At 52.0% G+C, this 11,073-nt stretch overlaps 1 long non-coding RNA gene across 1 annotated transcript; it reads left to right on the forward strand.

Annotated features, from left to right (window-relative positions):
• The first annotated feature begins 7,823 nt into the window (after positions 1-7,823).
• LOC126486732 (uncharacterized) lies at positions 7,824-11,068 on the forward strand. Its single transcript, XR_007588185.1, has 6 exons — positions 7,824-8,404; positions 8,499-9,526; positions 9,607-9,663; positions 9,882-9,954; positions 10,038-10,114; positions 10,200-11,068. It is a non-coding gene; the product is annotated as an uncharacterized lncRNA (long non-coding RNA).
• Positions 11,069-11,073: the final 5 nt, after the last annotated feature.

An 11,073-nucleotide genomic window follows, 5' to 3' on the forward strand; every position in this document is an offset into this window, starting at 1 on the left:
ACACACCTTTAATCCCTGCACTTGAGAGGCAGAGGCAGGTGGATCTCTGAGTTCGGGGTACAGAGCAAGTCCCAGGGCAGCCAGGGCTACACAGAGAAATTTTATCTCAAAAAAACCAACAACGAAGAGGAAAACGCACAGAGAAATGGTACCTTACCTAAGGGCAGAGGGATGCATAGCACTCAATGGTATAGCCTCAGGAATTGATCTGTGTTCCAGCCAGAGGCAACAGGAATCATGGGGATTACAGGTGGAGGAGACATGTGTCAGGTTCCTCTACCATGTGGAGGGTGGGCCAAAGGAAGGCAATGATGCCAGGCAGTGATCTCTTGCTTCAAGTGTTGTAGACAGAAGTTTCTATCCCACCTGGTCCCACAGCTATTCAGTCCCAAAGAAACAGAGGCTTATACTAATTATAAACTGTTTAACCAATTGCTCAGGCTTATTCCTAACTAGCTCTTATAACTTAAATTAACCCATAATTCTTATCTATGTTTAGCCTCGTGTCTTGGTACCTTTTCTTGCTTCCTCTGCATCTTGCTGGTGACTGACTCTCTGCCATTCCTCTTCCAAGAATTCTCCTAGTCTGGTTACCTCACCTGTACTTCCTATCTGGCTACTGACCAATCAATGTTTTATTAAACTAATATGAGTGACAAATCTTTACAGCGTACAAGAGCATTGTCCCACATCAGAGTGGTAGGAATGGGACCAAGCTGCCCACTGTGAACAAGTAAGGCAAAGCGCCTTGATGCAGATCACGTGACACTGCATCTAAAACTGAATGGAGCCAGCCCAGACTAGAGGAGACCAAATTGGTCACCCAACACAAAGGGTGTCAGACTTTTTTTGGCGCAGGAGGGGCATGTGCTGGAGTTTGTTAGCTGTCCCTGTCACATGAAAGTTGTTCTTTGAGTCAGTATCCCAGCAGGAATACTGGGAGTCAAGGTCAGAGTAATTTTTTTATTTTGTGTATTTATTTACTTTTTGGTTTTTGAGACAGGGTTTCTCTGTGTAACAGCACTGGCTGTCCTGGAACTCACTTAGTAGACTAGGCTGACCTCGAACTCACAGAGGGTGATAATGACTTTGAGACTAGTTACGGCTTTACGAGCTCTTCCCTGCTCCTTTCTCATTGTTGTCCACAAGCAGCCTGGCTTGTACTTGGTAGGTTAACACATGGTCAGCTCTGTGTGGGAGCTGCTGGGGTCAACTTGCTAGGTGTCCTGAGTTCATGACAGGGCTAGAGGATTTTCAGGCTGTAAGAAATAGGCACCCACTCCAATGAACCAAGTTCATCCCGTTTTATAGTCTTGAGTACCCGGTTGTCAAAGGAGCAACATGTCTACATGTCAGGTTGAGTCGGTAGTCTCATTCAAAGTTTGCGGCAGGAAGGGGTCAGACATGGCATGAAGGCAGAGATGCCGAGCCTTTCACCCCCTCTCCCGCTCATGCATCAGTTTCTACAGCATCCAGGTAAGAGTGGATATTTTCTGGATGTGATAATATAAGCCTAAAATACCAGCAATGGGATCTAAGACTGGATGTTGCAAATTCAAGGTCAGTTGGCAGTACCTAGTGAGACACTATCTCAAGCGTGTGTGTGTGTGTGTGTGTGTGTGCGTGTGTGCAAATTCATACATGCATGCGTGTGTGTTTGTCTGTGTGTGTGTGTGTGTCTGTTTAAGCAAGAGCAGCCTTCAACATTTTGGGGACTTGTTTGTTTGTTGAGATAGGGTTCATACTGTAGCCTAAGCTGCTCTTGAACTCCTGGGAATCCTACTGCTTCAGATTCCTGAGTGCTTTGGAATCTAGAAATGAGCCAGTAAACCTGTCTCAAACTTCTGCAAAGTAACCAAGACAATCGTTACCACAACCCCAGGTCAAGGGTGTTATCCTCAGTGGAGTTAGTGGAAGGCTGTGCTGATCAGAGAGGCTTGGGCTTTCTAAGAACCCTTGTGTTCTGTGAGTGCTGTTGAGAGACACAAGGAGGGAGATAGAAGGGAACGCGTTATGTTTAAGTTGGTAACCAGTTAAGGACTCAGAATTTGTCTTCTGTCTCCTTTGAGTCTCCTTCCTTTCCTACCTGTTTCAGAGACTGGAGAAGCTAGGAAAGAGTGGAGACTGGGATGGAAAGGAGGGGAGGGGCTTAGAGAATGGGCCATGTGGCAGGGATGGGAAGGCGGTAGGTAGCAGGGGCCCAGTGTGGGGGATGATTCTGAGGCCCAATAGGCTTGACCCTTGACGGTCCAGGTGATGTCTAAAGGGTGGCGTCCTGAAGGGCCCTCGGGTATGGGGCTCAGGGAAGAGACTGGAAATAGTCATGGGGTGGGTGAACATGGAAATAGCATCAGAGATGAGGAACTGAGGTTAAGAGGGTCCAGGAGGAGCCAGGCGGTTGTGGCACACATCTTTAATAATGCCTGGTCTACAGAGATAATTCCAGGACAGGTCCCAAAGCTACAGAGAAAAACCAAAAAAAAAAAAAAAAAAAAAAAAAAAAAAAAAAAAAAAAAGAGGGTCCAAAAGGGTGTGGCTGGGAGGTGGAGAGATGGCTGAGCGGTTAAGAGTACTGGCTGCTTTTCTAGAGGTCCCAGATTGGATTCATACCACCCACATGGCAGTTCACTGGCCCCTTTAGCCCTGGTTCTAGGGGATTCTATTCACTCTTTTGTCCACCCTGGGTGCTAGGCTGCCGCCTGGAGCACTTACATACATACAGGCAAAATAGTCACACACGTAAAATTAAAATTACAAAAATAAGAGACACTGGATAACTGACGTTCTGGAGCAGGCAAGGGGGAAGGAGAACCCGCTGAAACCTCTTGGGCAGACATCCCGGTCCCTCCGTCCTACAGGATGGAAGGGCTGCTTCTTAGGGTAGGCTACTGCGCAAGTGCGAGATATCAGGAAGCAGCAGGCAAACAGGCGCCTAGAGTTCTTGCGCAGACTGCCATCGATGTGCCATAGTCACGTGACAGCCACAATTGCGCCCAACGGTAGGTACCAAGCCATTTGGGCCAGAGTCCTGGCCTAGAGCGATTTGGAGCTTTCGGGACCCTCGGCTTTTCACCACACCTACTTCAGCCCCACACTTCACCCCCAGCCCCAGTTCAGCGGCCCTTTCGCTCAGACCCCATCTCTATTCTGGGAACCTAGGACCTCCCCAGCTCACAGACCCTACCAGCACCCTCCAGAGCCTCCTAGCTCTTTCATACTGCAGAGCCTCTCCCAGGCTCAGATTCTGCCCGCAGCCCATGAGTTTCGCTGGAATGCCCACCCTGCCCTAAAACTCCCACTATCACTTCTGACCCCTTGGGCCCCTTGGGCTCCTGGTCTTCTTGTGTATGGCTCCCTAGTCGGGTCTTCCAGACACCTCCTTTCCCATCAGACGCTCCTGAATCCCCTTCTCAACTACACCGCTCCCAAGCTCAGCCAGCCCTATTGGTCTTAGCTTCCACTCTGCCCTCAGGAGCCGATGCATTCGCAGGCCTCACGCTTCCCGGTGGAGCTGGGCTCCGTGAGGGATCAAGATGCCCAGGTGGGCCGTCTGCATCGCCTAGCTCTGGCTGGAGGCCCATGCTGGGGCATGGCCAGGCTCCTGCGCAGAGGTGAGGTTCAGAGTGAGAAAAGAACCAGCCAGCACCATGGAGCGACAACTTCCATTGACCAGTTCCTAACGGGGTGCCAGGGTCCTATGTTGTCGCTGCTACCTGCTGTGTGCCAAAATCTATGGTAGGAATGGGAGATAGGGTGTATCTGGCCTCTGGATCACCGGGAATGAAATATAGTCGGTGGAGAAGGGATTCACTGGGTGTGAAAGGACGTCTCACAGTGAAAGCCATTCTGCAGAAAGGTGGGAGAAGAGACCCTTGGAAGCTGGAGTGGCCTGGGCAGAGTGAACTGGGCATGTGTGTGACCAGCCACACTCGGGGAGAAGAAGCTGAAGAGGTATTGGATCCAGACAGTAAAGAGCCTGAGATCCACTGTTTGATGTTGAGTCATAGGTACTGCCGTAGAGAGAAAGAGAAGCCCACTAAGATGCTAAGCCTTCATTATCCAAAAGAGTAGAAGGGTCCAACCTTCTCAGAGAAGACTGACACCCAGCTAGCTCGCTCTGGTTACTTTATTCAATTACAAGGTTGATTGGGGCAGGGAAAGGTTCCAATTATCAAAGGCATCTTGCCCTGCTGCCCAAGAGAGCAGACAACACACATCTCAGTCCCTTTTGACTAAAGCGTAAGAACTCCAGGTCAGCCAGGAGTGTCTTTGGACCAAGGTCGGTGCCGCTGCCACACTCACGTACCACCGAGAGCAGACTCTCCAGAGAAACAGCTCTTCAAGGTTTATACAGCCTCAAAACAATGTCTCAGCCCCTACTGATTAACCCTAACATAGCAGCAGCTTTGCAGAAACACTTCTCTAAAGCTGGACACAAGGCTTTCCTTCTCTATCGCTGCAAAGATGTGGGGTGTTGTTGGATTTTGTGGTTTGACGGGAACAGGGGTAGAGAATTCACACTCCGATGGGCAGTTTCACAAGTTCCACTGATCTTTCTTTCTTTCTTTCTTTCTTTCTTTCTTTCTTTCTTTCTTTCTTTCTTTCTTTTTTTTTTTTTTTTTTTTTTTTTTTTTTTAAACAGGGTTTTTCTTTGGTTTTGGTTCCTGTCCTGGAACTAGCTCTTTTAGACCAGGCTGGCCTCAAACTCACAGAGATCCGCCTGCCTCTGCTTCCCGAGTGCTGGGATTAAAGGCGTGCGCCGCCGCCACCACCACCCGGCAAATGTGTAGCCCAGGCTGGCCTCGAACTCGTGATCCTCCTGCCTCTGCCTCCTTCAGCAAATCCTACAGACGTGCGCCACCACAACCAGCAAATAGACCACCCCAGATGGGACTCCACTGATTTTTCTAAGCTGATAATCTGACCACTTTCTAAACTTGTTTCATAGCTCTGATTGCTGGCTGTGTCTTAAGTTTTTGTTAGCTAAAGAGAGAAAACAGCCATGATGGTGCACAGCCACTTGCCACTCTAGTCCGCAGGAGGCTGAGGGTGAAGGATAGAGAGTTTGGGAGGAGCCTGTGCTAATGAGACCCTGTCTCAAAAAAAAAATTTTAACTCCCAAACTACTGTTGCCACTTGGCACACACTTTATTTTTTTAGTATTTAAAGAATTAAATCTGTTTTTTGTACTGTCATGCTTGCTGTTGAGATTTTTAATTATAATAATAGCTGGGCGGTAGTGGCCACATCTTTAATCCCAACACTTGGGAAGTAGAGACAGGTGGATCTCTGTGAGTTTGAGGCCAGTATAGTCTACAAGAGTGAGTTCCAGGGGGCTGGAGAGATGGCTCAGTGGTTAAGATCACTCACTGACTGCTCTTCCAGAGGACCTAGGTTCAATTCCCAGCACCCACATGACAGCTCACAATTGTCTGTCACTCCAGTTCCAAGGGATCTGACACCTTCACAACAATGCACATAAAATGAATCTAAATAAATTACTTTTTAAAAAAGAGCAAGTTCGGGGCTGGAGAGATGGCTCAGTGGTTAAGAGCATTGCCTGCTCTTCCAGAGGTCCTGAGTTCAATTCCCAGCAACCACATGGTGGCTCACAACCATCTGTAATGAGGTCTGGTGCCCTCTTCTGGCCTTCAGGCATACACACAGACAGAACATTGTATACATAATAAATAAATAAATATTAAATAAAATAAAATAAAAATAAAAAAGAGCAAGTTCCAAAACAGACTCCAAAGCTACAGAGAAACCCTTTCTCAAAAAACAAAACACTATATATATTTAATTATATATATAATTTTTTAATAATTAGTAATTCCCATCTAAGTTTTCTGAGTTTTTTTCTCCATAATTAGATATAAACACTAAATTTCATCAATTTACTTTTTCTTTTCCTTTTGTATCTTTTGTTTTTCAAGACAAGGTTTCTCTGTGTAGCCCTGGCTGCCCTGGAACTCACTCTGTAGACTGGGCTAGCCTAAACTCACAGAAATCCACCTGCTTCTGCCTCCAAGGGCTGGGAATAAAGGTGTGCACTATCACTGCCCAACTAGTTTCATTTTTTCTGTATCTATAAGGTTAAAATGTGATTTTTTTTTCTTCCCACTGGTGCTAGGGATAGAATTCAGTGACTTATTAATGCCAGGCAAACACTCTGCCACTGAGCCAGGCCCCTAGAATCTCACTGGGGAATTCTAGGCAGGGGCTCTACCACTGAGCCACACCCCAGCCCCTCACTGGGGGATTCTAGGCAGATGCTCTACCACTGAGCTGTACCTTCAGCCCAGGACATATAAATTTTGCCCTTTAATTCATAAAGATCTATTACTCTGACAGGTTTTCTTACATGGAAGAACACCTGCTTTCTGGGGATGAGTTTGAGTTACTTAGGTTTTCGCCTGTGTGATCATAAATGGAATCCATTCATAGTTTTACTTTCTGGTTCTGGAAACTATCATCCAGGTTTGGAATTAAGGCCAGGTGGGCCTCATAAAACAAGCCTCACCCTCTTCGTGTATTTTGGTTTTGGAACTTGTTTGAGATGATCTAGTCCTTGGTGTTTTTGGAAGGTGCCTTCGGGGCACAGGTTGAGAGTGGGAAACCAGTTAAGATGTCTGTGCAGACGATGATGGTTGATGGCTGAGCTGTGAGTCAAGTGTGAGGCAGAGAACGTGGTGCTCAGAGGATCTGGAAGGAGCCACATTTGGCCCTGATTTCACACCTCTGGCCTGGGGAGGATGAATATTATAATGGCTGACAGATGTCTCACCTAATTCTAGCTCTGTGGAGTTACTTCTAGTGCCCCGGGTCGAGGCGCTAGTTCCAGGCCACAGAAATGGAGTCAGGGATCAAAGCATGGGTGGTGCTGCCGTCAAAGCCTCGGCTGGGACAGCACCAAAAGTGGGATGGGTGAAGAAAGGGGAAGAACAGGCCCCAAGCCGAAGAAAAACAGTGGGGGCTGGGCTGGCCGGGAGCCTTTGCCGAGTCGCTGGGGATGTACTCAGCTGATAACATGCTTGTTCACAGTGCTCAGCGCCCTGGGCTGGCACCTCGGCACACACGTAAACTAGTCATGGTAAATCCCAGCACTCAGAGACAGGAGGAGCAGAAGTTCGTGGTCATCCCTGTGTACATACTGAGTGCCAGGCTAGCCTAGAATTCATGAGATGTGTGTTGCCTGGTGGCCAGAGAGACTTCCAGGAGTCTGGAGTGAGCACAGGTTTAGACTTTGCTGTCCCTCAGTTGTCCAGGTAGATGGTGAGAACTCTGCTGGGCAGACAGGGCTCTTCCTGTCCGCACTACTGGGCCATACTTCTACTGTGCGCCTCCTACTGGCCTTCGGCGCCAACCCGAACCAGTGAGTAGACAGGTCCCAGTACCCCTACACTCTCAGGGCACAAATCCCCTTCCAGAGCCTAGTGCCTTCCCTGGCCTCTGGGTTAACCTCTTCTGGCTACCCAGTGACTGTTCTCATTCTGGTGCCTTCCAGAGTTCCCAAAGATCCTCCCCCTCCCACCTGACCCCCCTGAGTTCTCATGTAACCCGCTTCCCAGGACTCCTCCCTTCCACTCAGCCCCCAGTCAGCTCCCTTTTGTGCCTGTCTCCTCCCCTTTCTTCATCCATCCCACCCCTGCCTCTGGTTCTGTCCCAGCCGCTGCCTTGATGGCAGCACACCTGTGCATGCCGGCGCCTTTTCAGGCCGAGGGCTGGTGATGTGGCACCTGCTGCAGGCAGGAGGTGACCTGCGTCTGCGTGACCGGCAGGGTCGCACGCCAAGAGACTGGGCTGAGCAGGGTGATGCCAAGCAGAGCTGGGAGGTGAGTAGTGGCCAGGGTACATTAGAGTCAGCAAGGCCAGCATGGGCGCCCAGTCTCACCCTGTGTCCCACCCAGGTGCTGGAGCTGTTGCGGTGGTGTCGTACCCACATGTCAGCGCTGGTGCAGAGTGGGGAGCTGGCGCCCACTGTGTCCCCGAGTCAATTACAAGCTAGCTCTGGACACAGACTGTGTGGCACCCTGCCCTCACTCAGGCTGGCACGGGCAGACAGGTAACAGTTCACATTCTTGAGCCTCCCGGGCCAGCACACCCAGTGACCCCATGCTTACCCTCAGCCTGCCCTTTATCCCAGGGCACTGAGGCAAGGGCAGATCAGGAGATCCTCCCAAACCCCAGCCTTGGGGTTCGGCCAGGTAAGAAAGAGAGGATGGGAGAGCAGGGACCCCTGCATCCTCTTGGTGCTCAAAGCCCTGCTTTTCCCTCAGCTGAACAGCCTGCGGCCACCGGCACTGATAATGGGCATCCCGCTGGTAGACCCCAAGGAGCTAGTACCAACCCAGGGTGAGCCTGACCGCACCTACGAGAGCAGTTCTCATACCCTCATGGCCAAGTGAGAGCCCCTTCCGTGCCTTGAGAGCCCCTGCCTCCTGCTTCCCTCACAAAGAAATCCTGCCCATGTCACTCACCTGCTGCCCATTCTCCAGCCTCCTGTGGAAGGGCCACCCTGTTACTGTACGTCAGCTGAAGACCCCGGAAACCCGCCCTGACGTGCTACTGGCTGACCTTCAGCACTGCAGGTTACCAGTCCCAGCTGACCGCTGGCTCCAGCAGTCCACAACCAAGAGGATGTGGTACTGGCCATGGTTGTAGTTAAGCGTTGTCTCTGGGCTAGCATCCCAAATGGAGCCAGCCCTCCAGCTGTAATGACACCCTCCCTAGAGTGGTACCCAGAGAGGAGGGAGGGATGGGAGGGGACTTGGGCAGATATGGACTGGGGCTGACCTGTCACTGCTAGGCTGTGATGGAGGGTCTCCGTGTTTTCTGCATGGTGGCTGGTGAGACAGTCTTCCCCCGGCTCATGGTAGGTGGCCTGTGGCCAGAAGCAGCCCTCACCTTGAGCAGGTGGGGGACATTCTGAAGGACCCGCTCTGCTCCCTCCCAGCATCCTGCACCACCCTGGCCTTCTGCTGCTGATGGCAATGAGCCCCTCAGAGGACCTGTCCGGACTCAGCCTGCTCTTTGAGCCCGTGTGTCTGGGCTCCCTTTATACCCTGCTGCACTCAGCAAGAGCGGTTGAGGAGGGTCCCCGAGTGCTGCCAGGCCTGCGGCCCAGCTCCCTGCTGCTCCAGGTGGTGGAGGCCCTGTTGTTCCTGCAGTCCCGCTGCTGGGCCCATGGCGGCCTCAGTTCTCATGCTGTGCAGCTAGTGCGGCCAGGCCTGGTTAAGGTGAGCCACCTAGAGCACGGGCGTCCGCTGAACCAGCCCAGGCTGCAGCCCAGGTGAGAGCCTGCCCCCATGTCTGCCCTATCTCCGTCCTGGCAGCCACTAGCTCACCAGACCTTTTGACCTCCCCAGGCAGCAACGGGACTACCCCCAGGGAGACCCAAGTCCAGGGCTTCCCCCACCCCCTGAACTGTACCCATGGCTACCACTTGAACTGATCCGTGGTGACATGCCAGCCCCTACCTCAGACCTCTACAGCTTCTGCATCCTGGCCCAGGAAGTCTTCACTGGTCAGTGGCTCACCCTACACTTCCTGCCCACCCTGGAAACGTAGCACTAGTGTGGGTCTCCTCATGGTCCTTCTTCACAGGAGCGCTGCCGTGGGCTGGGGGAGAGGGACTGGAGGTGAAGGCAAAGCTGGAGGCAGGTGAGAGCCCGGCCCTGGACCCCTTGCTGCCAGCCCCTTATCAAGCCTTGGTTCAAGCGGGGCTGGGCCTAGAGCCTGCTGACCGCTGGGGCAGCTTGCAGAGCACTCACTACCTATTGCGAAAGGCCATGGCCAAGGTACAGGAAGGTCAGAGTGGCTTGGGTACTTATGGAACCCCAGGGAGGGCCCATGTCATCACATCTCACCTCTTTCTATAGGACTCAGAACCCAAGGTCAACTCCCCAGCAGAGTGGACAGCACTGTCTCCTGTAACCCTGGGGTCCCTGCCAGGTTAGAGGGTACAGATGATGATGGGGTGTTTTGGACACTGTGGAGGTGTGCATAACTTTCAGTCATCTGCTCTGTATTCCCAGAGCATCTGTACCGTGAAGTGACCCCCAGGGCCAAGGCCAGATCAAGGCTTGTGCTCCCTTTCCCAGACCCTTCCCAGGTAGGAAACAGAAGAATGATCAGTAACCAAAGGAGGTGTGGGGACCCGGACAACCATGCTAGTTCCTTGCCTTTGTTTTCTATAGGCCCTGGATAGTTCCGAGGTCACAGATCGCAACAGAGTCCAGCAGAATGCAGCCTGGGACTCGGGCAGCAGCTTGACTCTAGGCAGCAGCTTCAGTCCCAGCTCCAGTCTACATCTGGACCCCAGCTCTGGTGTGGGCCCCAGTCCCAGCCCCAGCAAACACTGTTGCCCGGAATCCATCTCAATAGTACGGATACCCCTACTCCATTACTAACCTGCACCCTAGCCTCTGACCTGTGATTCCCTGAGCAGCCCACCAGCCTTGTGGAGCAGCTTCCCTGCTGGGGACCCAGAGCTCTGAGGAGCAGGGTGAGAGGAAGTTCTGTCAGGACCCAAACTCTGCAGGGACAGCTGTGGCACACACGGGACTGCTGTCCTGGACCCCCACCCATGCATGCTGACAAAGAGGCTTCACTGCCCAGAGCGCTGCTGCCAGGGAAGGCCATGAGTAGAACACCCAAAGCCCCAGGCTCTGAGCCTCCGTGGCAGCTGGTGGCACCTTGCCCTTTCTTCCCACAGAAACCTGATAGTGAGGAGAGTGAGCTGACGGAAGGCAGTTTCTTCTCCCGGCTACAGGAGTGAGATGCACAGGCTGTGGTGGGCGGCCACGGGCCCCTCCCTCACCCTGAGCTAAGCCCAGGTCTGTCTGCCCTATTGCTGCCCAGGATGGATCTGCTGGAGGAGATCATGGCAGAGCTGCAGAATAAGTGCCACCTTGAAGACACTCCCAGGCTGAGCCCCACTCTTAACCCAGACTCGTAGGGTGCCCACAGCTCTTCCTGCAGACATTACCCTGGGAGCCTTCCCAGGACTGACCCCATTCCTCAGTGTCTACCTCAAAGGAAAGAAAGTCCCCGGTTTGTCTCTTCATTCAG

This window comes from Alexandromys fortis, unplaced genomic scaffold (assembly GCF_014885135.2).
Source record: "Alexandromys fortis isolate MF-2015 unplaced genomic scaffold, M_Fortis_MF-2015_v1.1 scaffold_140, whole genome shotgun sequence".
In the NCBI taxonomy this organism is placed as follows: domain Eukaryota; kingdom Metazoa; phylum Chordata; class Mammalia; order Rodentia; family Cricetidae; genus Alexandromys; species Alexandromys fortis.